This window comes from Mobula birostris, chromosome 18 (genome assembly GCF_030028105.1).
Source record: "Mobula birostris isolate sMobBir1 chromosome 18, sMobBir1.hap1, whole genome shotgun sequence".
NCBI lineage: Eukaryota > Metazoa > Chordata > Chondrichthyes > Myliobatiformes > Myliobatidae > Mobula > Mobula birostris.
Genome location: NC_092387.1, coordinates 3,093,728 through 3,110,561, shown reverse-complemented (window position 1 = coordinate 3,110,561; position 16,834 = coordinate 3,093,728). Strand labels below are relative to the sequence as shown.

Sequence of the window (16,834 nt, the reverse complement as noted above, 5' to 3'; positions counted from 1 at the left end):
GGATCATTGAGTAGACTTGAATTTAGTTTCCAAATAGTATTCTTTGGTTGTAGGTCAAAATCAACAGATAAATATATAGGTGCATGGTCACTTACATCTATTGTCCCAATTCCACAGGTGATTATTTTGTCACTATCTTTTTCAAATGTTATGAAATAGTCTATTCTTGTATATACAGAATGGGGGGCAGAATAATGAGTGTAATCCCTTCTGTTGGGGAAAAGGTCCCTCCATATATCAATTAGACCAACATCCTCAAAAAGAGTGTTAACTTTCTTATGTAAGGACTTTGTTTCATAAGTTTTTCTATTGGAAGAGTTTAACTTTGGTTGTAATTGTAAATTTAAGTCTCCCCCACATATCAAGAGACTTTCTGTTTCCATTACCGTAATATTAGTAATTTTCTGGAATAAACTAATATCACTTCCTGGGGGTGCGTATATATTCAATAAAGTAACTGGATTTCCGTTTATATTCCCTCTTACCAGAAAATATCTGCCCTCCTTATCTCCCATTTCGAATACTTTTTCAAAACTTAGCTTGCTTGAGATGAGAATAGCAACTCCTCTTCTATGTCCTGATTTATGAGGAGAAAAACAAATTAGCGAAGCCCATTCTCTTTAATTTTCCATGCTTATTATCACTTAAGTGAGTTTCTTATAAAAGAACATGGGCTTGTTCTTTTTTCATTCGATAGAATTTTACTGCATTTGATTGGATTTAACAGCCCATTGATATTAAAAGAAATGAATTTTACTATGTCCTTAGCCATATGTATTTATCTGTTAGTATATCATTGAAATTTGCAGAATATAACTTAATCAATCTACTCCCTGAACAAATAAGAGCCAAAAAACGCGAATACAGGTGTCCCCTGCTTTTCGAACGTTCGCTTTACGAAACCTCACTGTTATGAAAGACCTACATTAGTACCCCGTTTTCGCTTTCAGAAGGTGTTTTCACTGTTACGCAAAAAAGGAGCGCGCTTGAAAAAATCAGCGCGCGATAAAAGGCAGCGCGCGCCCCGAGCAGCCGCTCTCCCCCGGGTTCAGAACAGCATTCTCGCCAGCATTGCTTAAACACAGTCGTTTGCAAGATGAGTTCTATGGTATCGGAAAAGCCTAAAAGAGCTCGTAAGGGTGTTACACTTAGCGTAAAACTAGACATAATTAAGTGTTTCGATCGTGGTGAACGAAGTAAGGACAAAGTGAGTTTGGCTTGTGGAAGCTGACGAACATGATGTTGAAGAGATTTTGGCACCCCATGACCAAGAACTAATAGATGAAGAGCTGATGCAATTGGAAGAAAAAGGATAACAATCGAAACCGAATGAGTAATGATAAAGTACGACTTTAATTTTTAAAGGGTACGTCGGTTTAGGGGATATTTGCAGGATGGTTTGAGTCCTTATTAAAGAACTGTATGGTAGAAAAATGCGCGAGGCTTAGCAGTCAAGCAAGCCTTCCACATCAGCCACAGCAGACGACAAACCTCGACCTTTGACATCGAGTCGGGCAGAGATAGAAGATGACCTGCCTGCCCTAATGGAAACAGACGATGACGAGATAACACCCCAGTGTCCCACCACCCCAACCCCCGGACAGATACCCATTTGCGGAGAATGCAACGGTAGCCAGGAGGCACACAGCACATCTTTAAGAAAAAAGCTGAAATAAACAAGCTAATTAATTAGGTGCCGTCCGACACATAATTGTCCACCCGGATCAGAGATGACGCAATCGGAAATCGGCACTGATCTGGGCCGACAATTATGTGCCGGGTGACACCTAATTAATTAGCATGTTTATTTTGGTTTTTTTTTTAAAGATGTGCTGTGTGCCTCCCAGCTACCGCTGTACCCCTGCAGGCTTCGTGGTTCGGTATCTGTCGGTTGCCTGGAGGGTGGGGGCCACTGCACCACCCAACCTGCGAGTCTAACACACCATCATCCATGTGCTCGGCGCTGAACCAATTCTGGTAAGTGATACTACACTGTACTTACATTATTTCTACTTTATATAGGCTGTGTATTTTTACATGTTATTTGGTATGATTTGGCAGCTTCATAGCTTAATGGTTACTGGAGAGCGCTTGCGCCGTGTTTTTGCCAACAGCGCTTGCGTGAGATTTTCTGCCGACGGCGCTTGTGTGAGATTTTCGCTACGGATAACAGTGCAGTAATGATTGTGGAAAAGTATTTCTACTTTATATAAGCTGTGTATTTATCATATCATTCCTGCTTTTACTATATGTTACTGTTATTTTAGGTTTTATGTGTTATTTGGCATGATTTGGTAGGTTATTTTTGGGTCTGTGAACGCTCACAAGATTTTCCCATATAAATAAATGGTAATTGCTTCTTCACTTTACAACATTTTGGCTTACGAACCGTTTCATAGGAACGCTCTACCTTCGGATGGCGGGGGAAACCTGTAATTAAAACAAAAGGTAACAAAGGTATGATTCCAAGGTTGGGATCTCTAGATGACCCTGGGTTGAGTTGGAAGAAACATCTAGATGTGGGGGAAAGCCCCTCCTACCTGTGAGTTGAGGGCCCCCACTGCAGTACCTATAAAAGTAAGTAAAAAAAATCTATGTCTATTGCACAGAAATGATTTCCCTGTGTATTCCTCCCATGCATATATTCGCATTTAGGTGGGGATAAAGGAGTGAATAAATGAATTTTGAAAAATTGAGTAATATAAAATCCAAATTTTAATACGTATTTCTCGAGATAGGTATATCATCATCTATTTTTGCTTCCGTTTAGTTTATCAGCACTTTTAAAGTTAGCCAGATCTTATGGCTCTTCTGGAGGAGGTGAGGGCTGTCTTCGGAGAACTCACAGTCTCTTCCTAATATCCTTCTCTCGTCCTCCTCCTGTCCCCGATAACTGCTCAGCCAGGCTTTCCCTCGGTCTGACCACACTAATGGGCAGCCCTCTGTTCTTCATGTCTGTAGTCGCCTCTTCCACCGTCTGATATAGCTGTATCCCTCCTCCGTAAAACACCCTCAGTTTAGCAGGGTACGGGGTTTGGAATTTAATCTTTTCTTGCTTTAATACTTGTTTCACTTCGGTATATTCCTTCCATTTCTGTAGGACCACTGGGGAGTAATCTTGATCGAAGTATATTAACTTCCCGTTCCAAAACACCCTCTTCTTACCCCAGGCCCTTCGTAGAATCTCTGCCTTGCTCTTGAATGGAAGGAATCTAAGTACTATTGAGCGCGGCTTACTTTCTCTGTCTCCGGGAGGCCGCGGGACTAGCGCACGATGCGCCCTCTCAATTTCAATCTCCATAGTTGGGGGAATCTCCAGCGTGTCCCGCAGCAATTTTTCTACAAACTTCATCATCGGCAGCACCTCCGCTCCTTCGGGAACATTATAAATCCTGATATTTTTCCGTCGCGATCTTCCCTCCTGGTCAAGCAATTTATTTTCCTGTTCATTTAATATTTTTATCGTCTTACTTAGTATCTGTTCCACATTTTGCACGTGATCTTCCACTTCTCAATTCAAGTCTCTGCCACCGCTATTTTCTGATTGGCGTTGGCGAGCTCTGACTTTATATCATTGAGTTTTATATCCTTTTGGACTTCCCTCATCTCTTCCAAAATCCTTATCATATTTGCCGCTTCGCCTGCACGAAGCCCCGTGTCAGCTTCGCCACCATGCGCACGTGTAGGGGAGCTGCTCGTTGTACCTCTCTCTTCCATAGGCTCCGCAGAGATGCTTTTTTAAATCTCCATTCTTGCCCCCCTTATCAATTCAGATATTTTCGAAAGATCTTATATGGATTAACAGGGCAAAATATGCGTTTTTCCAGAGTGGCTATTGATTTAACCTGCCATTCTGGACGATGACGTCACCGGAACCCTCCCGAGCCCTGAGTTTCTATCAATAGCCCAACCCTGAGATATATCAATACTTCTGCCGTGTTTATAACAAAAACCCAGCCCTCAGTATATATCAACATTCCAGCCCTGACTTTATATCAAAAGACCAGACATGAGTGTATATGCACATCACAGCATTGAGTTTATATTAACAACCCAGCCCTGCGTTTCTATCAACAGCCTAGCCCGAAATTTATATCAACATCACAGCCCTGAGTGTATACCAACAGCCCAGATCTGAGTTTGTATCAACAGTCCAAACCTGCGTTTATATCAATAGCCCAGCCGAGCTTAAATCAGCAGCCCACCCGTGTTTATATCAACAGCCCAGCCCTGAATTTATATGTTCAGAAAACTTCTGCCGTTTTTTTCTATCAAAAGCTGAGATTATATCAATACCTCTGCCGTGTCTATATCAACAGCTCAGCCCTGAGCTTATTTCAATAACTCTGCCGTTTTTAACAAGAACCCATCCGTGAGTTTATCAACAGCCCAGACCTGAGTTTATATCGAGAGAATACCTGGGGTTTATATCAACAGCCCAGCCCTGCGATATATCAATACCTCTGCCATGTTTATTACAAAAACCCAGACCTCAGTATATATCAACAGCCCAGACATGAGAATACATTCACATCACTGCACTGAGTGTATATTAACAGCCCAGCCCTGAGTCCATATCCACAGCACAGCCCTGAGTTTATATCAACAGCCCAACCCTGAGTTTATTTCAATACCTCTGCAGTTTTTAACAACTCAGCCCCGAGTTTATATCAACACCCGAGCCCTAAATTTATATCAATAGTCCAGCCCTATGTTTATATCAACAGCCCAGCACTGAGTTTATATCTACAGCACAGCCCTGAGTTTATATCAACACCCAGGCCTAAGTTTCTATCAAAACATCTGCTATGTTTATCTCAACATCCCAGCCCTGAGTTTATATCAACAGCCCAGCCCCGAGTTGAAATCAACATCCCAGCCCTGAGTTTATATGATTAGAAAACCTCTGGGTACTGCCTGCTGGCTGCTGATGGAGTAACAGCTCTCTACTGCTGCTCCTAATTTACTTACTTTTCTCTCCAACCTTTTGAAATACTGTTGTTAGACAGGATATCATTTTAATATTACTACTAAAGCAGCTTTGGAAGCTATTACAAGTTCAATTCAAAAGCTTACTGAGAAGTTTCAACAGTTTAGAAAAGAAATCAGCATTGAAATTAAACAAATAGGTACAAAACTAGAAGACATTCAAGCAATTCTAACGAACATGATAAGAAAATAAAGGAACATGAAGATGTTATTACTTTACTGGACAGGAGAATGGATGATATGCAAAAGCTATATGAAAAACAATTTAGGACCAACGAAATGATGAGAAATAAGATTGTTGATTTGGAAAACAGAAGTAGGAGAAACAACTTATGAATCCTGGGACTTAAAGAACAAATGGAAGGAGATAATCCTAAAGAATTCTTTGCAAATCTTTTGATGGAATTATTCCCTGATATTATAAAGTCTCTGCCTTTGATTGATCGTGCTCACCGGTCACCAATCTACCAATCGGCTTCAAAATCTAAACCAAGATCAGTCATTATATGTTTCCATGAATTTCAAGTAAAGGATCGTCTGATTCGTGCCGCCCGTGGAAAAGGTATGATTGACTATCAAGATCAAAAGATACCTATTGCTCAAGATTTTTCATCAGAAGTCATGGCAGAACATGTTAAGTTCAAAAAAGTTATGATGGAGTTAAACTGTCAAAATTTTAAACCCTCTCTTTGTTCTCCAAAAACTGAGGATTACATTGGAAGATGGATCATTTAAATGGCTTTATACGAAGGAACAGGTGCACAAATTTTTAGACTTTAAAAAAAGTGAATGACTGTGTGTGTGTGTATATATATATATATATATATATATATAGACTAAAACTCTTGCAAAACAGAAATACTACATGTTAAAAAATGACTTTAATATTTTTTAGTATGAACAATTGTTATTTCTGTTTGATAAACCTGTCTAAGCTTGTTTCTCACTGTATTATTTAGACTAGGTTGGAAAGTAAATAACCTTGAATTCTTGGAGCGGTTCCAACAGGCTTTCTAAGGGAATGGGTTTAGGGAAAGCAGATAACGGTTGCTCTATGGCCGAGTTTCTTTCTTTGGGAGGGAGAGGAGAGATGGGTAGTCTTTTTTTCTTGAAGCTGATTTGGGAATTTAGTCAATTCTGTTGCTTAGTTAATATATTTCAAGGTTTATTATTTGGGTTTGATATAGATTTTTCTGATTGTTATTTTAATCTTTCTTATAAAGAGCCTTAAAATGTATCAAAGTATTATTTTATTTTTTTAATGTAAAAGGACTAAATCACCCTGTGAAAAAAAAGATTTTTGCCTATACTAAAAAACTTAAGGTACCCATTGTTTTTCTTCAAGAAACACATGTACATAAGTGTGACAATTCACACTTTTTTAAAAATCGACCGAGAGGCACTCATTTTCATTCTTCGTTTCAGGCCAAAGCAAGAGGGGTTTCGATCCTTACAGATAACAAAGTTCCCTTTGTTCAACATAAAGTAATTTCTGATACTAATGGGCATTTTGTTATAGTATCAGGGAAACTAAATAACAAATTAATGGTATTTGCCAATGTATATGCTCCGAATATAGATGACCCAGGTTTCTTTTTTTTCATTGTTTTCAGTTTCCAGTGTTTTTTTTCATTTTTGCCAGATCTAAGTCTGTACTCATTGGTGATGGGTGGAGACTTTAATTGTTGCTTAGATCCAGTTTTAGATCGTTCATCTTTTAAACCAATGATTCCATATAAATTAGCTGTGTTTATTAAATCTTCTTTAATGAAATATGGCATTGTTGATGCCTGGCGTTTTTTTTATCCAGTAGATAAGGAATATTCGTTTTTTTCTCATGTTCATCATACATATTCCGGGATTGATTTTTTTTTACTGATAGCCAACTGATTCCATTAGTTTGATTCTGTGAATATAAAGAGATTGCTGTTTCAGATCACGCTGTGTTTCTATCTTTAAATCTTCCTGGTCTTCTTCAAACAAATAGATTTTGGCAATTTAATCTGACTTTGTTATCTGATAAAGATTTTTTAAAGTTTATGGAGAGACAAATTACCTTTTTTTTTGAAGAGAATACGTTAGAGGAGATTTCTAGTCTTATTAGATGGAATGCCTTTAAGGCGTATATTAGAGGACAAATTATTTCTTATACTGCAAGTATTAAGAGGAAAGCTAATAAAGAGAGAAGTGATTTAGCTAATCAGCTGAAACAGTTAGACCAAGAGTATGCCTTGGCTCCAGAACCTGCTTTATATAAAAGATGTGCTGAAATTAAAACTAAATATGATCTTCTTTTAACTTATCCAATGAAACCCAACTCCTAAAAGATAAAAGTTAATTTTATATTCATGGAGATAAAACAGGTAAATTATTGGCTGATCAAATTAAAACCTTTAGAGCTAAACAACAGATTAAAGAAATATGCAAAGCTAATGGCGATAGGACAACTGATTATTTAGAAATAAATGATACTTTCAGAGAATTTTACTCTAAACTTTATAGTTCTGAATCTTCTAAGGATGATACTATAATGAACAATTTTTTAGATCAAATAAATATTCCTACAATTTCTGCTGACAACAGAAAATTGTTGGAACAACCTATTTCTTTTGAGGAAATTGTTGAGGCTGTGCGCTCATTACATTTGAGGAAGGCTTCGGGTCCATACGGATTTTCTGGAGAATTTTATAAGACCTTTTCCTCACTGCTTATACCTCATTTATGTTCAGTTTTTTCGGATTCATTTAAGTCAGGCAGACTCCCTCAATCTTTTTATGAGGCTTCCATTTCGCTCATTCTTAAAATAGTCATAGTCATACTTTATTGATCCCGAGGGAAACTGGTTTTCATTACAGTTGCACCATAAATAATAAATAGTAATAAAACAATAAATATTTAAATAGTAATATGCAAATTGTGCCAGGAAATAAGTCCAGGACCAGCCTATTGGTTCAGGGTGTCTGACCCTCCAAGGGAGGAGTTGTAAAGTTTGATGGCCACAGGCAGGAATGACTTCCTATGATGCTTTGTGTTGCATCTCGGTGGAATAAGTCTCTGGCTGAATATACTCCTGTGCCCACCTAGTACATTATGTAGTGGATGGGAGACATTGTCCAAGATGGCATGCAACTTGGACAGTATCCTCTTTTCAGACACCACCAAAGGAATAAGAATCCAACTGAATGCTCTTCTTATAGACCAATTTATTTACTTAATGTTGTTGCTAAGATCTTATCTAAAGTTTTGGCCCATAGGATTGAGAATATTTTACCATCTGTCATTTCTGATAACCAAACCGAATTCATCAAAAATCGATATTCTCACTTTAATATTCGCCGGTTATTAAATGTTATTTATTCTCTTCTAACACGGTATCGAAATGACTGGTATCCCTAGATGCTGAGAAAGCTTTCGACAGAGTTGAATGGAATTATTTATTTAATAACCTTCAGTAGTGGCATAGACACCTGAAGAGCAGACAATCTGTTGGATGGAAGTGAACAACAACTCTGATAGAGGCAGATGCCAAGTTTTTAAGCTCACCAGTGGGAGGTGGTGCTTTAGCACTGCTGGCCCACCACCTCGAGGGAGTCTTGATCATAAGCGGGCTGAAACTCCTGAAGATAGGTGGCAGATCAACTGATGATCCCACTGGTGATAGCACAGGACAGTTAACATTTTAGTCCACGTGTATTTTTTAAACTCTTTTGTTCTGGACACCAGTGACTGCCAGGAATAATCTGGTTGGCAACCGGGAATAGTCCGGTGACAGCGTGGAGAGACAGCGGACAGCCAGGAAAGACTGGCACCGGAGGTGTCGGGATTGGCAGTCCGAGCACCAGCTCAGATGAGCACCCACCTCTCGAAGCTTCTAGTTTACAGGGAGAAACATACCCTCAGGGTCCACCGAGAGGGAGGGAGAATGATGGACCCAATCGGACTGATACAGTTAATTACAGGGAATGGCTACGACCAAGAGCTAGGATAAGAGGCTCTGAGTGTCCAGTATGTTGGTGTGGGAGTGCGTTTTCCAGCATTAAAAGTTTATGAGTCCACCAAGCAAAGTTGAGGTGCTATTCCATCCCAGTGGATGAAGATGAGATTACTTCACCAAGCACAGATGATGTGGCCTTTTCAACCACTGATTCACAAGCCACAGCAATTCGCTCTGGAGAGAGTCATCATACTCCAGGTCAGAGGAGAGATAACCCAGGTCAGGTTTCAGACCACAGTACCCAGGTAGATCCTTCGCATGATGGTGGCGGTGAGGAGGTAGAGAAGAAGAGGGAGGTCAAGTGGCCAGCAATGGCAGATGAGAAGGCTTGGTGTGTATTTGAAGAGGATATCAGTAGGATGTTGGAGAACACTCTCAGGGGAACATCAAAGAGAAAGTTGGAAGTGATGGGCGATATGATTTACGAAGTTGGAAAGCACAGGTTTGGTTTGGTTGAGTTGAAGAAAGCAAAGTCTACGCAGCAACCAAGCAGGTGCCAGAAGGAGATTAGTAGGTCGAGGAGAGAGCTTAGGTCAGTGAGACAGAGGTAGAAGGTAGCAAGTGAGGGTGACAAGTCAGGGCTAGATGATCTCCGAGAGCATTTTCAAATAAAGTTAGCATCACTCCGTCGTGCAGAGTCACAACGTAAAAAAAGAAAGAAAAGAGAGAAGGCAAAAAAAGCGTTCTTTGAGAACCCTCACGAGTTCACAAAGAAACTGTCTGAACAAAGTAAGAGCGGGCAGCTTAACATCTCTCAACAAGAACTTGAGGATCACCTGGCAAGCACTTACTCTAATGAACAGTGGGAGGCTCCTTTGCTTGACATTTCAGGGCTTGTGAAGCCTACCAAGCCAGGAGTGAAGTTTGATCTGTCAGAACCCAGACTGGCAGAAGTTGAACGGTTCATCAGAAAGGCAAGGTCAGGCTCAGTGGCAGGACCTAATGGAGTGCCGTATAAAGTGTTCAAGAAGTGTGAAGAGCTGAGGAAATACTTGTGGAGCTTGTTAAAGGTGGTGTGGAGACAAGGTGTTGTTCCTTTGTCATGGAGTGAGGCTGAAGGAGTATACATCCCGAAGGAAGAGAATTCTTCTGCGTTGAATCAGTTCCGACCAATTTCACTCCTGAATGTAGAGGGGAAGATTATGTTTGGCATTCTGACAAAAAGAATATCTTCACTTGTGATAGAGAATGGATTAGTAAATACATCTGTGCAGATGGCAGGAATACCAGGCTTCCCAGGATGCCTTGAACATTCTAGTATGATATGGCATACCATCCAGGAGTCAAAAAGGTTGAGAAGAAATTTGGCTGTAGTTTGGCTTGATCTGGCAAATGCGTGTGGTTCTGTTCCACATGTCCTGATTGAGTTTGCAATGGAATTCCTATGGATTCCTGCTAAGGTGAGGAACTTTGTTTTGCAGTACTACAACGATTTCTGGATGAGGTTTTCCACTCAGCAGTTTACAACTAGGTGGCAGAGCTTGGATGTTGGAATCCCAATGGGATGTGCGATTTCACCCATCCTTTTTGTGTTAGCCATGGAGGTCACTGTGAGGGCTGCAGAATCCGTGGGACCAGGTGTCACACTTGATGGCGAAGGGGAGTTACCACCAATACGAGCATTCATGGACAATCTCACCCTTTTGGGTCCCAGCACAGAGGCAGTGGAAAATGTACTATCTAGACTCGAGGAGCTAATGGATTGGGGAAGAATGAAGTTCAAGACCAAGAAGTCAAGGAGCCTTGTTCTTAGGAGAGGAAAGCTGGTTGACTTTCATCTCACTCTTTGTGGAGAGGAGATTCCATCCATTCAGCACCAACCAGTTAAGAGCCTCGGGCGATGGTACACAGAGGAGCTGAGAGACACCAAGAGGGTTCAAGAGACAGGAGAACAGATCAGCAGAGGTCTGATGTCTGTTGACAGGTGTGCCTTGCCTGGCAAGTTGAAGATGTGGTGCTTGCAGTATGGACTGATGCCACGGATAATGTGGCCACTAACTGTCTACGAAGTGGCAACGTCCCATGTTGAGGTAATGGAACGGAAGATCAACAAGTATGCGAAGAAGTGGCTTGGAGTACCGAGCAGCCTCATCAATGTTGCAATCCACAGTAGCCAGACAAAGCTTACCATCCCAGTGCATTCCCTTGTTGAAGAGGTCAAGATAGCCAAGGTAAGATCATTCTTGATGCTTCGAGACCCAAAAGACCCTGTCATCAAGAACACCCAGCCGGATGTGAGATCAGGCAGGAAGTGGTCAGCCCGTGTAGCAGTTGATGAAGCAGAGTCTAGATTGAAGCACAAGGAGACGGCTGGGGCTATCCAGCTAGGCCCCCAGGGACTTGGATGGACAACCCACAAGTGGTGGTCAACTTCTACAGGTAAGGAGCGCCGTGAGCTTGTAACACGAGAAATATGAGAGGTAGAAGAGGAGAAGAGGTTAGCTAAAACAGCTCTCCTGGCCAAACAAGGGGCTTGGACCTGGTGGGAAAGTGTTGAACAATGACATCAATCTTGGAATGTTCTGTGGCAGATGGAACCACTCCGCATTTCTTTTCTATGCAGAGCAGCTTACGATCTGCTCCCAACACCTGCCAACCTTAGCACCTAGTATGAAGATAAGACAGACAGGTGTGCTGCTTGTGGCGAGAAGGGAACACTTCAACATATTTTGAGTGCATACAGAGTCAATTTTTCCAGCAGCATGTACACTTGGAGACATAACAACGTTCTCAAAGTTGTAACAGAAGCGGTTGAGCAGAGAGTACTGCAGCACAACTTATCTCATGTCCCATGCTGCACAGAACATCGCATATCATTTGTGAAAGAAAGCTCCAAGTCAAGGGTGTACAGCGCAGGCTCACAATCAAGTATACTTTCTTCAGCCAATGATTGCTGTGTCAAGGCTGACCTGGATGGGAAAGGCAGTTTCCCGGAGCAAATAGCTTTCATCACATTGCGTCCAGATATAATCATATGGTCTGACACCAGTAGAGAAGTGGTTATTGGTGAACTCACAGTCCCCTGGGAAGACAACATCGATGAAGCCCATGAGTGCAAGTTAACTAAGTATGCAGAATTAAGAGCAGAGTGCAGAGACAGAGGGTGGCAGGTCTCATGCTATCCATTCAAAGTAGGCTGCCGTGGGTTTATTGCGTTCACTTTCCAGAAGTGGCTGCATGACCTTGGCTTCACTAGAAGAGAGATCAAGTCAACCAGCAGGGCTGTAGCTGAGAAAAGATCAGCATGGGTGTGGACCAAGTATGTCCAGAGCGGCAGATAGGCAGACAGTGTACACAGATCTTGCAAACACTTCAGTAGTGGCATAGACACCTGAAGAGCAGACTATCTGTGGGATGGAAGTGACCAACAACTCTGACAGAGGGAGATGCCAAGTTTTTAAGCTCACCAGTGGGAAGTGGTGCTTTAGCACTGCTGGCCCACCACCTTGAGGGAGTCATAAGCGGGCCGAAACTCCTGAAGACAGGTGGCAGATCAACTGATGATCCCACTGGTGATAGCACAGGACAGTTAACATCTTAGTCCACGTGTATTTTTTAACTCTTTAAAAAACTTTAGAAAAATTTAATTTTGGACCTGTTTTCATTCAATGGATTAAATTACTTTATTTAGCCCCTTCTGCCAGGGTTATCACTAACTTTCATAACTCCAAACCAGTTAAGCTTCAATGTGGCACTAGACAAGGTTGTCCATTCAGCCCCTTGCTTTTTGATCTGGCCTTAGAACCCTTAGCCATTGCTTTTCGAGAATCTAATGATATCACCGGTATTTTAAGGAGAGACACTATTCATAAAATCTCGTTGTATGCTGATGATTTGCTATTTATTTCTAATATTGAGACTTCATTACCCCATGTGCTTTCTTTACTCTCCTATATTAGCCAGTTTTCAGGTTATAAATTAAACCTACAAAAAAGTGAACTTTTCCCCTTGAACAATTTGATACCAACAAATTCTAACCTTCCTTTTAAAACTGTAAGAAACCAATTTACTTATTTAGATGTAACAATTACTAAAAATTATAAGTGTCAATTTAAAGAAAATTTTCTTACTCTATTGAATCATGTAAAAAGAATACTATTAAATTGGTCGCCTCTTTCGTTATCATTAATTGGTCGAATTAACTCTATTAAAATGAATATATTAACTAAATTTATTTTTCAGGCATTGCCAGTTTTCATTCCTAAATCCTTTTTTGATTCTCTTGGCTCTATTATATCTTCTTATATATGGAAGAATAAGTGTTCTAGATTAAATAAAATTTATCTTCAGAAAGATAAGAAGAATGGAGGATTAGCCTTACCAAATTTTAGATTTTATTACTGGGCAGTTAATATAAGAAATCTTACCTTCTGGTTATACTATATGAATCGTGAGGATTGCCCGATGTGGGTTTTCTTAGAAGCTAATTCTGTTAATAAATTCTCTATTATCTCTCTTCTTGGATCCTCACTTCCTTTGACTTTGAGCAAGTTAACTGATACTCTGGTAGTTAAACACACTATGAGGATTTGGATACAATTCCGAAAATATTTTGGCTTATTAAGATTTTTTCTTTCGAGTCCCATTTTTTCTAATTATTTTTTAAAACCCTCTATGATTGTTATGGCTTTTAAAGAATGGGATAGATTAGGTATTAAATGCTTTCAGGACTTGTTTGTTAGAGGGAAGTCTTTTTTCGTTTGAACAATTGTCAACTAAATATAGTTTACCCAAAACTCATTTTTTTCAATACCTACAAATAGAGATTTATGAGTTGAGAATAAGAAGTGTTCCTTTCGATAAAATTTAAAATCTTTGGGAACAAGATTTACAGACTTCAATTTCTGAGGAAACTTGGAATGAAATTTTTTAATTGGTCAACACTTCATTGTTATATGCCCGTCACTCTCTCCTTCAATTTAAAGTGGTCCATAGGGTCCATATGACAAAGGATAAGTTGTCTCGTTTTTATTTAGATACATCTCCGTATTGTGATAAATGTAATAATGGAGAAGCTTCACTCATTCATATGTTTTGGACACGTCCAAGTCTTAGAAAATATTGAAAAGTAGTATTTCAAACCTTTTCGATACTTTTTAAAGTAAATTTCAAGCCTAATCTTTTGACTGCTTTATTTGGTATTGTTGTGAGCACGTGGCCAAGTGGTTAAGGTATTGGACTAGCACACCTGAAGGTCGTGAGTTCGAGCCCCAGCTGAGGCAACATGTGTTGTGTCCTTGAGCAAGGCACTTAATCACACATTGCTCTGCGATGACACTGGTGCCAAGCTTTATGGGTCCTAATGTCCTTCCCTTGGATAACCATTGGTGTCGTAGAGAGGGGAGACTTGCAGCATGGGCAACTGCCGGTCTTCCGTAGAACCTTGTCCAGGCCTGCGCCCTGGAGAGTGAAGACTTTCCAGGTGCAGATCCATGGTCTCGCAAGACTAATGGGTGCCTTTATTGGAGGAAAGGATATTATTTTGGAGCCATCTGATTAGCTTTTATGTCTCTTATGGCCAGAAGGATGCTTTTGCTTAAATGGAAAGATGTGGCCCCTCTTATTCACGCCAAATGGTTACGAGATGTGATGTCATGTTTAAATTTAGAGAAGATTCAATGTTCGGTCCTTGAATCTAATCAAGACTTTCAAACATTGTGGGGACCTTTTCTGAATTATTTAAAAAATCTTTGATTTGCTGTTAAAGCACAGATGATGACTTACAATATTTTTGTCTTTTTTTTCTACTAATCAGCTTCGGTCTTGGTAGGGGGTTGGATTATTTTTATATAATAAAATTATTATTTTTCAATGCTACGAACTAATTGACTTGTGAATATAGGGTTAGGAGTCTTTATACGCGATTTAGCTCAATGTATTCACAAACGTATTTTTTTCCTGTACTCTGTATTTATATATAAATAAAAATATTGAAGGAGAAAACCTCTGCCGTGTTTATATCAACCGCTGAGTCCCGAGATTATATCAACACCCCTGCTGTGTTTCTATCAACAGCCCAGCCCTGATTTTAAATCATCAGCCAGGCCCCGAGTACAACTCCACAGCCCACCCCGAAGTTTATATCAACAGCCAGTTCTTAGTTTCTCTCAAAACATCTGCTGTGTTTATATCAACATCAGCCCAGAGTTTATCTCAACAGCGCTGCCCTGAATTTATATGATCAGAAAACCTTTGCCGTGTTTATATCAACAGCAGAGTCCCAAGATTATATCAATACCTCTGCAGTGTTTGTATCAACATCCATGCCCTAGGTTAAATCAACAGCCCAGCCTTGAGCTTATATCAACAGAAAACTTTATACTTATACTTTCTACTTTATTGTTGCCGAACAATTGATACTAGAACGTACAATCATCACAGCGATATTTGATCCCGCGCTTCCTGCTCCCTGGATTACAAATATTAAATATTAAAAATAGTAAACAATTAGTAAATATAAAAATTTAAATTATAAATCATAAATAGAAAATAGAAAAATGGGAAGTAAGGTAGCGCAAAAAAACCGAGAGGCAGGTCCGGATATTTGGAGGGTATGGCCCAGATCCGGGTTAGGACCAGTTCAGCAGTCTTATCACAGTTCGAAAGAAGCTGTTCCCAAATCTGGCCGTACGAGTCTTCAAGCTCCTGAGCCTTCTCCCGGAGGGAAGAGGGACGAAAAGTGTGTTGGCTGGGTGGGTCGTGTCCTTGATTATCCTGGCAGCACTGCTCCAACAGCGTGTGGTGTAAGGTGAGTCCAAGGACGGAAGATTGGTTTGTGTGATGTGATATGTCATGTTCATGATCTTCTGCAGCTTCTTTTGGTCTTGGACAGGACAACTTCCATACCAAGTTGTGATGCACCCTAGAAGAATGCTTTCTATGGTGCATCTATAAAAATTAGTGAGAGTGTTAGGGGACAGGTCAAATTTCTTTAGTTTTCTCAGGAAGTAAAGGTGCTGGTGGGCCTTCTTGGCAGTGAACTCTGCTTGGTTGGACCAAGTCAGATCATTTGTGATATTGACCCCAAGGAAGTTAAAGCTTTTGACCTGTTCCACTTGCGCACCACCGATGTAAGTTGGGTTGTGCGGTCCACTACTCCTTCTGAAGTCAACAACCAATTCTTTCGTCTTGCTGACGTTGAGGGATAGGTTATTGTCTTCGCACCATGCCACCAGGTTCTTAATTTCCTCTCTGTACTCAAAATCATCATTACCCGAGATACGGCCTACAATTGTTGAGTCATCAGCAAACTTATATATCGAGTTTGATGGAAACTTGGCTACACAATCATGGGTGTACAGTGAGTACAGCAGGGGGCTGAGTACACAGCCTTGTGGGGCACCAGTGCTCAGAGTGGTTGCAGAGGAGAGCTTATCCCCTATTTTTATAGCCTGGGTCCTGTCTGTGAGGAAGTTGAAGATCCAGCTGCAGATCCGAGTGCTAAGGCCCAGGTTCCAGAGCTTAGGAATCAGTTTATTTGGAATGATGGTATTAAAGGCAGAGCTGTAGTCAATGAAAAGGAGACTTACGTATGCATCTTTATTCTCCAGGTGTTCGAAGGAGGAATGTAGGGCCAGAGAGATGGCATCTGCTGTTGACCTGTTGCTCCGGTAGGCAAATTGCAAAGCATCGAGGTTGACCGGTAGGCTGTGGTTGATGTGTGCCATAATCAATCTCTCAAAGCACTTCATAGCAATTGATGTCAGAGCCACAGGTCAATAGTCATTCAGGCATGCCACCTTGCTCTTCTTCGGCACTGGGATTATCATTGTCTTCTTAAAACATGAGGGGATCTTAGACTGAAGCAAGGAGCAGTTGAAGATGTCAGTAAACACTCCAGCCAGCTCACTT

The 16,834-nt window shown here is 40.6% G+C and overlaps 1 protein-coding gene across 2 annotated transcripts in view; it reads right to left on the bottom strand.

Annotated features, from left to right (window-relative positions):
• The window catches only part of LOC140211779 (threonine--tRNA ligase 1, cytoplasmic-like), a 90,191-nt gene that overhangs the window by 49,098 nt on the left and 24,259 nt on the right, over positions 1–16,834 (bottom strand). The gene's annotated exons all lie outside the window — the stretch shown is intronic.